Below are 14,366 nucleotides of genomic sequence, written 5' to 3' on the forward strand. Positions count from 1 at the left end.
AACATAAACCTAAACATTCCCATTCAATATGTGTTAATATTTTGGTATTATTTATTAAAGGCTATAGGTCTACATTTTAAAAAGTAAACAAGACTTACGTAGGTAGTAGTATGTAATGGACATTTTCCGATGGGAATAATTTGAAAAAAAAATTTTATTTAATAAATAAAATATTAATAAGAAATTTTAATAAATAAAGAATATAATAATAATAACAAGAAAGTTATCATCAAATTAAAATAACAATACTATTATGGGAGATTGTGAATTAAATAAATTATATTACAGAAAGTTAAGTGATTTGGAGGGATGTTAAATTCGGAATATAAAAAGTGCCGATCTGATCTAAGATAGATTGTAAATTTCGATTAGCAGCAGCTTTTTGTACATTGAAATAGACAAACTATGCAAAACAAAATAACGAATGACATTTGAGTGGTTGATGAACCATTTAAGATTTTTGAAAAAAAAAAAAATTAAATAAATAAATAATAGAACTATTAGATGGAGAACCTTAAGTTAGTGAATCAAATAAAGTCTCAATAAGAAAAATAGGTAGTGAAGAGCGGGGCAAGTTGACTAATTGGGTTTTGAAAATGTTTTACGCCATCTAGTGGCGATTTTCAAAGACATTTAGATTCATATCTATGCATGCATATAAATTATATCGAAAATAATGATTATTTGATAACACATGAGCTCGTGTTATCATTTGTTTGTTTATTGCAGTAAAATAAAAATTTGAAGACCGTTTCCGTAAGGCTTCACCAATAAACTAAGTAAGTACAGCTATTTATTTTTGCATGTATGGATAGTGGTAGTTGTTAGCAATTATATTACACTGGTGGTATGTGCAATTTAATTTTACTATAGGTGTAAATAACAATTTTCAGCAATGTAGACGCTGGGGCAAGTTGACTGGGGTAAGTTGACTAGTTCGTCAACTTGCCACTTCCTTGTAGTTTGGCTTAAAAGATTTGTATTTGAAGTTATTAAAAATTAATATTCAAATTCATCTAACGTTTGTTGTAGGAAAACATGGTACGAAATTATGGGAGAAGATAGGTTTCAGATAGGGGTTTGTGGTCAAAAGTAGATATGCAAAAAGCATTAGATTTTTGTATCAATAAGAAAATGGCCTGTATAAGCATTGCAAAACAGATGAATATACCAGAGCTAACGTTACGCCGATACATTAAAAAAAAAATACAGCAAAAAGTAAATATCAATATAATGAATATTAATTATAATAAGTACCTGCCTACACAACTATTTAAATTATTTGTCAGTTGTTATTCAATTTCATAATGAACACAATTCAAATTAAAATAGAAGATAAACAGATATAATTGTATTTAATTTAAATACTTTCTACCATTAAAAATAATAATATTTTTATTGAAATGTTGAATGGCTTTGAAAATTGGTAATACAATTGTTTGTCTGATCGGTCCAAAATTCATTTTTTTAATTTAAATGTTTTTAATTTGTGCAATATTAATTACTTTTTATTATTATAATATAGGATTTACCTGTTAATGGAGGTAGATTCAAACAAGTATTTAATAATGAACAATTAGAGCAGTTGAAGACTTACGTTACTGATATTGAACGTCGGGCATTTGGTTTAACTAAAGTACAGTTTCAAAAAGTTGTGTATGATTTTGCAGAAAAGGAAGGCATTCAAAATTCATTTAACAATGATACAAAAATGGCAGGAGAAGGTTGGTTATCCAAGTTTATGAGCACCAATAATTTAAGTTTGAGAACTCCAGAAGCCACTTCAGTTGGGCGACTTATGTGCTTTAACAAAACCAATGTTGATCACTTTTTTAGTATATTGAAAGAAATTCGCTTACAAAATAATTATCAGGCACATCAGATATACAATGTTGATGAGTCCGGATTTTCTACAGTCCCAACAAAGCAACCCAAAGTCATCTCTCCTACCGGTACAAAGCGAGTGGCTAAAGTAGTGACAGCAGAAAGAGGTAAAAATGTAACAATTGTTTGTGGAGTAAGTGCTATTGGTACTTATATACCACCATTTTTCATTTTTCCTTGAAAACGATTAAGACCAGAATTTTAATTTGTTATAAATAAAATAAATTGTCACTAAAGTTTAGTTAAGTTAAGTTGTGTTATGTGCTTAAAGCATAAAGCATGTTATACAACAAGTAAACAACCTTATTAATTATTATATTAATATTTTATACTGAATAAAGATATTTTAAATGATTTAAATGAGATTTTTAAAACTTTATTCAACACAACCAAAATAACAGTCAACTTGCCCCATGGAAATGTCATCTTGCCCCAACCATGGGGCAAGTTGACGAAATTTACAAATTTACAAAAATTATTTTTGAAGCATAAGATACTAAGTATTGAGAAACCAAAAAATTACCATATACTCTTAGTATACTCTGGATTATCTGTAAAAAAAATTATGATAATCTAACCATTAGTTGTGGCAGGATAATTGTTCGAACCTTAAGGTAGTCAACTTGCCCCGCTCTTCCTATAAATAAACATAATAAATTTGATAAGTTTAAATGTTAAACGCATCTTTAAGTGAATAGAAGTTGTACACTCAAATTTGGATTAATAAGATAAAAAGTGAGCAAACAAACATTAATGTAGAAAAAAAAAATGTAATAATTGATAAATATATTAATAATAAAAAACCATAGTAAAAAAATAGAAATAAATAGATAAAAGAAAACATTTTTTTTTTAGATATTATAAAATTGGGAGATATATATTACATATATATATTACACTGAAAATGAAAAGAAAATATAGGAATAACTTTGGAAAATATTCAAAATAAATAATATTTTGAGAGAATATTATAAGCATGGTGTTGGAGATAAAATATACGTAATAAATTACTAAATTAGTATATATGTATATATATATATATTGTACAAGAAAACAAATATATTGTAATAATCTTAAGTTTAAGCACGATTGAGATATTGGAATTACTAACAGTAATATGGTATATATTGTGGGAAAAATAAGAAATAATCCTTAATCGAATAATAATTTAAAAACTAACAAGGATGATAATTATGTAACACCTATAGTAAAAGAAATATTGTATTAGAAAAGAAAAGAAAATATCATGATATATAATAATACTGTAAGAGCTCTTGTTAACGGCGACGGACAACGGTTTTCTACAACGGACTGTTATCCGTTGCACAGTGCTGCATAGATTAGTATATTTGTTTGTTTATGCACCGGAAACCATCCGTTAGCTGATAAGAACCGGATCGCCGTACGTTGTCCCCTCGGCGCACCGGGTGCCGGCACGTTGCAGTAAACCACGCTAGTCTATACGATTCATCTCCAAAATAGCGAAAATAAAAAATCGAACACAAAATATTGAATATAAAACAGCGAATATCATTTAATTGAAAAAATAAAATAGCGAATAAAAAATAATGGAAAATATAAAAAAAATTAAAATTATGACAACAATTATTATTTTTGTTGTATCTAATAAAATATTAATAAGCTAATACGTCAAATTATAGGCAATTCCTTTTAAAAAATTTAATTTATCATTTTCGTCGTACCCATTTACTAATTTTTGAATCCGTACAACCGAATCTTTGTACTTCTTTTTTTCCTTATATTATTTATTCCAGATTGATACTGCTCATATTTAATTTCCTCAAAATTCTGTTGTCTTTGAAGGCATTCAATAAATTTCCAGATGGATGGATGATGTGATGCTAAAGATTAAAATATATTAAGTTAATTAATTAATTAAATTTATCAACAAATAAAATATGGTACCTAACAATGAGCTGAAACCTCTATGCCAACCCTTAATAGAATTATTGGTTTTGGCCCCCTGGCGTTTGGGAATTTCATAGCAGTTCCATAACATTATATCAAAACACGGTGATTTCCGAACATTTTTTCTTCCTCGACGTCCAATCCACGTGTCTTCAAAATAGTTGGTGTATTAAGAAATTCTTCATTTTCGCAAAAAAATGGGGAATTCAACAATTCTTCAAACGCGAGTATAACATTGTTGGGTGGCACAAAGGCAAGAGCCGATATCATTCATATATGTAAAGCAAAATTAGGATCTAATTTATACTTTGTTGATAAACCTTGAATTTGTTGAATGTGCCTCCATATAGATTGTGCGAAATGAAAATGACAACCATATTGTTTTATATTTGGAAATACATATTTGAATGCGTTGAAAGCACTACGTTCGAAGTCTGTCATGATTGATTTTGGATTTAAATTAGGTTTAATTTCTTTTAAAGTTGTTAACAGACGAATATACGTTTTTTTCAGTTTTGTTCGGCAGTTAAGCATTAATAGTGGGTATAATGATATTTTCCTTAATTAATACATGTATTGTATAAACTTGCGAAAATATTAAAGGCGATGTTTTAAACGTGATATCAGCAAATCAATCACTATAATTGTCCATTATGTCTAAATTATCATGTGTAGAAAATATAATTATTCGATTATTTGAAGGGCCACTATCGTGCAACAGAAATTGTGCGCCATTTTTGGTTTTTCTAAATTGTTCAGGAATATCAAGATCAAAAAGCGATTTTGGATCCGTAGGGACGCAGTCGTTCCTTTTGCGAATTCGACGAAGTGTATTTTTTATTGAACTTACTGATGGCATTGCTCCCACCACTCCAGCTGGTATTTGTCTAGCACTTATTATTTGTTGTGGTAACTGTTGTGTGTGAATAGCTTCGTTTTTCATATTTGCCACTACAATCCTTGCATGAAGTTTACTTGCATCAGCCACGTGTGAATGATCTGACGGCCCTTTAGTAATAGATTCGCTTTTAATTATCATTCGGCTTTTACAATGGTGTTCTGTACACCTTAAATACATTGTGTTCTCAATAGTTTTTTCCACTCTAAATGTATATCCATCAACAATTTTGAATTTTTTATTTTTATTACTGAGTACGTATTCCATATTAATACAATATTATTTGCTCTTAGCGAAGAATTATACACGTAAAAGTAACACGAACTACACTAACCATCACTCGAATACTCGATTACTACTAACGATAACCACGATTAAAGAATAAAGATATCTTTAATTGTGCTACTAAACTGATAATTTACTTGTGTCTGAAAAAATCATTATCGATATTATTGTCATTCGCTTTTATCTAGATTCGTCCAAACAGCTTTCTCTATTTTTAATTCGCGGTTTTTTTTTCGTTATTTTTTTTTCGCTATTTTGACAGTATACCAGTCTATACGATGTGTTGACAACGCCGGTATTCACTCCGTTTTTCTTTCAATTTTCAAAGTAAAATCAAACTTAAAACCTAAAAATGAATATCGATATGGAAATGTTGATTTCCCTGGTTGAAAATAGACCTGTTCTTTGGGATAAAACTTCAGAAAGTTACAAAATTAAACAGCTTAATTTTACGGCATGGATGGTGGACATGTGCAAAATGATACATCCAAGTTTTGATACATTATCTGATAAAGAAAAAAACGAATTTGGTAAGTTTACATTAATTATCTATTCATTATTATTTATTATTTATTATACACATATTATTTTTTCCCTATTTTCATTAAATATACTGATTCTGCCACGGTAATCTCCCTCATATTTGATGTTAAGCTACCTCTTACCAAATTTGAACGAGGTAATTGGCGTAGATCGGAGTTTAGATCTTCAGTAGTTGAATCGCTAGGTATTCTATTAATAATTCCCTCTTCTTTGTAAATACAATTTTGCAACAAACAACAAGTCTTTACTATATCCACTGCTAAATCCGTAGATACATTTAATGGTCGATGTAAAAATCGCCATTTATTCGCCATTATTCCAAATGTACATTCAGCATACCGTCTTGCTCTTGTCAAACGGTAGTTGAATGTACTTTTTAATTCATCGAGTTGATGACCACCAAACGGTCGAAGTACATGTTCATGTAGGGCAAATGCTTCGTCACCAACGAATACGTAAGGTAGATCACAATCAGTTCCTAGTTTATTTGTAGATGATGGTATGCTCAATCTATCATTTAATAAGTTTTTTCAAAATTGTGTTTGTTTGGATACCGTCGAATCACATTCTTTCCCGTATGCACCAACATCGATAAAAATATAATTATAGTTAGTGTCTGCCACGGCCATCAGTACAATGGAATAGTAGTGTTTGTAGTTTAAAAACATTGATCCACTTTGTTCGGGTTTTATGACTCTAATATGCTTACCGTCTATGGCCCCAAGCATAGTGGAAAATTTGCAGCACTTTCAAAATTGGAGACGGTTGGAGACCTGCATTGGATGCGTCGTCCTGTAAGCCGGACCGAAAAGTGTCTTTTTTTTGTAACAAATAACTAAAGTGTGTCAACTATGTAAGTCTATCAACTGGTGATATATTTTTTTTAAATTTATCTAATAGTTTTTTTTGTTCGAAGAAAGATAGTTAACAGAACCAGAAGTGGGATACAAACAAGAATCGGCCCCAGTTCAAGAAAGTGGATCGTGAGCGAAGGCGTGGTGGTAACGGGTAGACTCGGGATTTTTGGAATCTGCGTTTCGTGGCCGCGATTACTCACCAGCTGAAGAGTGCGAAGAGAGTAACGCAAAGAAATTGCAGAAAGACGAAACAAGAAGAAAAACGGTTGCGTTGTTACACAGTTTGAACAAAACATGGGTTACTGGGAAAGTAAGGTTAGTAGAACCAGTGTCGTTCGGGGCAAGGTGTCGTGCCGCGGAAATCGGCAACCATCGCGGTTGTTAGTGCGGTAACGGTAGTTAGTGGTCATGTGATAACACTGATAACGGGTTGTTGATTTGCGACTGTGATAACGCTTGTTATTTTTTATTTTACGACGGCGTTAACGAAAGTGGCGTCTGGAAGATGCCACCGAACGGCGACTTACAAGCCCCAAGCTATGTTGAGCTGCATAAAACAATCGCCGAATTACAAAAGAAAATTAAACAGTTAGAATCGAAAGTTGCTTCGTCGCGTGATGGGAGCCAAGTCTCACCAACAACCTCGGTCGTCAACACGCCGCGTGCAGACGTTTGCGAATATAGAGTGCTGCCGGATTTGAATAAATCGATTAAAGTTTTCGATGAGTGAGAACCAGTGCACGAAGCGGATGACTGGATACAGACTGTTGAAGGTATGGCGAATTTAAATTGTTGGCCGTTGGCATTTCGCATGCAATTTGTACGATCGTACATTACGGGAGCCACACGCAGCTGGTTCACCGGACGCGATTTTAAGGATTGGGATGACTTTGTACAAACATTTCGAAATATATTTGTGCGACAACTAAGAACAGCTGATAAGTGGGAAGCCATGCGGAAAAGACGACAAATTTTCGATGAACACATCATGATTTACTTTCAAGAGAAGTTACGGTTATGTTGTGGGCTGTCCTTATCGTTCGACGAAACCAGAGATTACATCATTCAAGGGATCTACCATAAAGAATAAGCCATGTACGTGCTGGGCAAGAATCACGCTGACGAAGAAGGGCTGATGAGTGATCTGTTGGATTGGACTTGCATGAATGCGAAACGTACAAAGATCAAGCATGAAAAAGAACAAAGGGTCGTCCTACTTTAAAAGCACGAGAGGTGGCTCAGGGTCTGGAGGTTACGCTTCTGGTTCGACAGGAAAGTGGGTCGCGAAGACAGCTAAACCTGAAGTGAGTGACAAGTCTAGTACTGACACAGATGAAATGGCAGAAACGGACAAAAGCAAGTGTTGGGTCTGTCGAAAAGTCGGACATTGGTCAAGAGACTGTACAATGAAAAAAAAGAGTAAATGCTTTGCTTGTGGTGCTGAAGGGCATTTTGCGCGGGACTGCACGTCACGACCAACTGTTAATAATGTGATGATGATGAAGGAAACAACAAACCCCTACCTTAAGCGTGGAAAGATTAACGGTATTGAAATGACAATGCTACTGGACACTGGAAGCTATTATACTTTGTTGAAATCCAGTATGGCATCCCGATGCAATTTAGAGCTGAGGAGAACCAAGAAATCGTTATACAGACTAGGCAGTGTCTCAGTGCTGTCAGTGTGTGCTGTGGAGAAAGCGAACACAGTCAAGGTATTGGTAGTACCTGATAACGTACAGCGGTACGACATCATTATTGGCCGCAACTGGTTAGACTTTGATGAAGTTACTTACAAGAAAGAAGAGGGAAAGCTCGTTCTGTGCAAGTCGAAGGATGATATAGGACTGGGCAATGTGTCAGTCATAACCATGGATAATGAGTTGGACATGCTACAAGTGCTGACAGCAGTACCAGGACATAGACGTAGAGATCTAAGGACCAAAGATTTCAAGTATGTTAACACTGATGTATCTATTGAAGAGCAGACAGAGCTGCTATCGTTGATAAACGAGTATCGCGATTGTTTTGCTCTGGGGATCGAGGAGTTAGGTTGCACGACAATGACGGTGATGGATATTAACGAGACTGAAGGAAGTGCACCCGTGACTGGCCGACTATACAAAACCACAGCTGCCGATCGAGAAGCTATAGCTGAAATAATCGAAGAGTGGAAACGACATGGTGTGGTGGTGGAGACTGACTCGCCTTATGCTAGTCCAGTGATTCTAGTGAAGCAAGGCGATAAAAACAGATTGTGTGTGGACTACAGGAAACTAAACAAGCAGATAATAAGACACAATTTTCCATTACCTGACTTACAGGAACAAGTTGAGTCGCTGAGGGCAGGACGTTATTTTACACAGTTGGACCTGGCGAGCGGTTATCTGCAAGTGCCCCTGTCTGAAGCTGCTCAAGAAAAGACGGCCTTCATCACACCTGATGACACTGGCCAATTTACCAGAATGCCTTTCGGGTTGGCGGGAGCCCCCGGAGAGTTCACACAGCTGATGAGGAAGGTGCTGGGTAGCCTCAAGGACAGAATAGTCAAAAACTATTTGGACGACTGGGTAGTAGATGCTGAAGACCCAACAACCCATCTTCTTTTGAAGCAACTCTATTAAGCTATGACTTTTTTTCAAACTACAAATCACATCAGGTTTATAATTCCATAAGACCTGGAAGAGCAAAAGATGACCCCGAAGTTTAAATCTAAGAGCAATTCAATATAATCCTGAAAGTCAGCGCATTTTTTATAAATTAATGTTTGATGAACCCTACACCGTATTGCCTATAGGAAGAAAATGTGATAAAATTAATCCAGATGTGCAATATGACAAACTGTATAAAAAACCCATCCCCATAAATTTATCAAAATGGCAAGATTTACAGAAACTCAAAAAATTTTTACCTCAAGATACTCATCCGCTTTATGACAATTTGAGTCATTCTGATACATACAAGTCAAGAAATGGTAATATATAATAATTTATTATCAAACTTTATTTTAAATATTTAAATTGTATCCTTATAATAAAGAAATCCTAAGACTGGAATCATGTTTTATAAAGTTCATTAATTTTTATTTTTTGTTTTATATATTTTAAGTAACAATATTGTTACTACAATTCTATTTTATAACCAAACTTTATTAACAACTATTTCTAGTTATTTTAAATATTTAAATTTTATCCTCATTATTTACTAAGGAAATCCTAAGACTGGAATCATGTTTTATAAAATTCATTAATTTTTATTTTTTGTTATTACTTATTTTAGTAAAAACATTGTTACTATAATTCTATTTAATAAAAAAATTGTATGACATTTTTTTATAGTTATTTTAAATATTATAATATCTAAGTTTAATTATTAAGTTCTACAAAATTAATCCAAAGACTGGAGTTATATTTTATAAAATCTATTAATGTATATTTATCTTTTTTTATTATTATATTGTTACAACAGTATTACTTCAACTATTATATAAAATGTATTTTCATTTTTTAGTTATTTTTAATGTAATAATATTTAAAGTTTGTTAATAATTAATGTTTACAAAAAAAAAATCCAAAGACTGGATTCATATTTTATGAAATCTATTATTTAATTGTTTGTTATTATTTTATTGAAACTATAACTGTCAATAAAAAAGTTATGAGAGTTCATTTTTAATAATAATATAAACGAACTTTATCAAAAAATGTTTTCTCTATTTCAGTTACGTGGTCTTGATAGTATTATTTTATGATAATATATTATGTTTTTTTTTTGGTGATAACATGTATCTCTAAGTATCAATAACACATATCTTATTGTGATGTGGCTAATAGCACGTAAGTGGATTTTCCAGTAAATAATACTGTTTTTTTAATTTTTAGTTAAAAAAAAACGATGTAGGAATACTTAAATTAACAGATTACATTTTTAATCTGGTCGACTTAGTATTAATTACCAATTAATTCAGTTTATTGTCTCTCCTGAAAAGTAGCAAAAATGCGATACGTGTTATTGCTGTTAAGGTAACGATATAATAATTAATAATATAATAGTAGATATTAATTATTAAAATATTATGATTATCTAGTTGAATTTTTTTAATTTTTTTAGATACAGGAATATTTGCATCAACCACTTCTTCCTCCTACATCAAATTCCCTTGTATGGTGGAAAACTAATACTGAACAATTTTCAAGTTTGGTTCCTGTTGCGTTGAAGTACCTTAGTATTCCAGGAACATCAGTTTGTAGCGAACGGATGTTTTCCAAAGCAGGACAAGTGGTTACAGCCCGAAGACAAAGGCTATCACCTCAATTAGTTGAAAAATTGGTGTTCTTACATGACAATATTTAAATTAATATTTAATTATATAATTTAAAATTTGATACAAAATGTAAATAAAAAATATGTAGGTTCGGATCTGTTCGAGTTCGTTAATTTAAAGAAGAGTTTGGTTCGGGTTCGGTTCGACCTTAAAAATCAATAACGCATAGTATCTGAATATTAACGGAAGGCATATAACATATATGGTAAAGATAATAATGGGACATGATTCTAGGAATAGCCAGGCGTAGGAATGAATAGATAATATTTTGGATCACGTCCTGTGAGGTCCACAGATATATCAATAGACTAGGGGGAAGTAGGAGAGCAGGAAGCCCTATAAAACCAGACCCGAAACGGCCTGTAGATTAGACGTGATTTACCATCGTACATGCGAGCACCTTCGCGAGAGACAGAATAACGATTTTGTCAATTTGGACTAAGAGTGTTTTATGAAGAACAATTTTAAATATACAACTTAAACTTTTCAACAAAGTCTAATTATTTATCAACCTACCTAAGAAATCCTCTACCAGCGGTCTTGCTACCTGCAACTTATAAGCTAAGCAACTAATCCAATTGCCAGGTTATAACATCTTACAAAACAAATTTTAACAATTCTTACTCATACAAAATGGTTTGCCACAAAATTTAAATGAAATAACAATAACAACACCGCCAACACCCCCACAAACAAATTAATGCGGGTTGAGCCATCAGGTATAGGGTTGAGCCAGCAGGTTGAGGTTCCAGAACTCTCTTTTTTATCCTACTAATATTAATATCTATATCCTTTTCACAACTTAAAAGAATAAGACTTTCAAGTCGTTCTTCACCCATTGTTGAGCGTAGTGTAGTAAACCCAAAAGCCATTATATTATTTTAAATAAAATAAGTAAAATAATAAATTATACATAGTATAATTTTTGAGTAGAAACGTAGGTATTAATATAATCCTAAATAACAGGAAACATAGAGCAAAGGTGAAAACAACAAGTTGTTTTACCGAGTCACAAAATAGTGCAATTCAACAATATTAGGGATGTATTAATACCCACAGCTATAATACGATATTAAACAATATCACGTAGAATAAATTATACATTTAGTATAATTTATAATGGGTAATGTAGGTAGTAATATGCAATGTAAAATAGGCCTAAATAACAGGGACCGTGGATCAGAGGTGAAAACAACAAGTTGTTTTACCTACTCCCATCATAATGCAATTTGACATTACTGGGGAAGTAATATTAGAATATAGATATCACGCCACCAATACGTCATTGTTAGAACCCGCATAAATACGGGTAGAGCACCAACTATTACTTAGAAGATAGTCAGCCCTCGACGTAGGTCTATCAAGCTTACGACAGTGCTTATAGTTATTTTGGAATTCAAACTTGTAATAATAAAGTGTTATGTAATTGTCATATTTAAAAAGTCTAAAAAGTGTTATTAATTATTTACCTATCTTTCTCAACCACGACTCAAGACGACAACGAGTGCTACGTCGTTTAAATAATTATTGTATTAGTGTTCAACGTGTCCTTCACGGCGATCACTACAGTAGTCTCGTCTTCACTAATTTTACCTAAATTTAAATTAAATGGTGAGTCATCAATCATAAATAATTTCTACTCATAGTTTAAAATAATGACTAGGGAACAGATTTAAATGCTCTAAAGAACAAGACAAATGCATTAAAAAAATATGGTTGATACACTCATAACAAAAATAATTTTAACATTGAAAAAAATTGTTTTATTATTATAGAAATTCTTATTCATATTAATTATTTTTATCATCTTATTATTATTTTATTATTCATTTTATTATTTCGTTTGAAAAATCGTATAAAATAGAAGTACGACGAGAAAAAATAAATAATATTTTATTTTATTCTTTTAGAATGAATTTTAATTATATTGTTATCAAATGTAATCTATTCTTATATAAAAATGACTTAAATAAATAAAAAAAAGTCAAAAATGCTCTAAAAAGTAAGTCTTAAAAATGCACAATTAAAGATACATTTTTTAATTCCTTGATGTATGAAATTAACTTTGTGCTTGGATAGCAATGTTTTCGGACATTCAGAAAAAATTGCAATCTACATTCAAATTCGTTCCCTAGTTATTACAATTTACAATAAACATTATTATAAAATATTATGATATTAATAACATAAAGAAAGCTGACGCTGAAGATGCTGGTACTGTTCCTAATGCTTTGTAAGCCAAATATAAGTTTGGGAACGTAGACACAAAATCAAAACTTGTTAAAACATGTAGGATACCAGATACTGTAATAGTATTTTTGTAACATATTGATTCAGTTTCATCATGATCAATTTCAGATTCACTGGTTTGTAAGGTTTCTGGTTTTGATTCTGTGGTTTTTTCATTGATAATGCTTGTGTCGTGAAGATTAGCCGGAAATTTATTTCCATCATGCAAAGGTACTACACTAGTACTAAATACTTTGTACTAATTTTTTTAATTTTCTAATGATATACCCTCGATCCATTCTGCAACATAATTAAAGCAGTTTTTTGGTAACTCTTGCTCGGGATCTTTGCCAAATTCAATTAAACGCTCAGGTGAAAGTAAAGCTAAAGTCTTTTAAAATATCTTGAGCACCACTGAACCGTGATATAAACGATGTTGTTATTTTATCTAAAGCCATATAATATGTGTTGATTTTATACTTTTCAAATGGTGAATTTAAATTTTCTTCTTCAGCATTTTCATCAATTTGCCTCTTCCGTTTTTTTAATCTAATAATTTTAAAGTCCTTTTCAGACAGATCATGTGCTTCACAAAATTGTTTGGCTTCATCTATAATTTTCTCATATTTGATGTCAGAGCGCATAGACAGTAAATTTTCTTTTGCGTTATTCACAAGTAATAAAAAATATGCCTCAATAAAGTCTAGTGATTTTGACTGTAAATAGTTAGACAGTGGTGTTACAACTTAAATTACAGTAATGACAAGTGAGTGTAATGATTCATAAGTAGTTTACATAATAAATTTATAGGATACACAATTGTGTTTTTTTTTATTATGACGTTCTCATTTATTTATAGACATTTTTATATAAAATTAAAACATAAATTATTTAGAGTCATTGCCTATGTGAGTCTTAATAAAAAACACAATTATGATATCTCCAATATTTCAGGAGATATCACAAATATTAGTAAATCCACACGGTACATCCTATATAAAATTGTAATTTATATTATTTTTTATTCTTTCTAGTGTATTATTCGGAGATGTTATTTCACTGAAAAAGTGGTTGTTAAAATGTGATTGGTGTCGAACTACATACAGTTGTTCCAATTACATACAAATGGAATAATTAATGATCATTATCAAAAAATAATGAACTGCCACGAGTCCATTAATAACCGAATGTTGAAAAATTGTGATTTCCTTTTTATGGCTTTTGTTAATCAGTTGGACAAGTGGTGGAAACATTACCATACAATAAATGTCGGTATTGCGGATATGGTGTAAGTATTAGGAACCGTAATATCAATTACACCTTGTATACTTACAATATAAAATTATAACATTACATATGTCCAGTCGAAAAGACACAATATGACGCCTCCTTTTGAATACTATAATAATATATTAGT

The sequence above is a fragment of the Metopolophium dirhodum genome, chromosome 1 (genome assembly GCF_019925205.1).
Source record: "Metopolophium dirhodum isolate CAU chromosome 1, ASM1992520v1, whole genome shotgun sequence".
Classification (NCBI taxonomy): Eukaryota; Metazoa; Arthropoda; class Insecta; order Hemiptera; family Aphididae; genus Metopolophium; species Metopolophium dirhodum.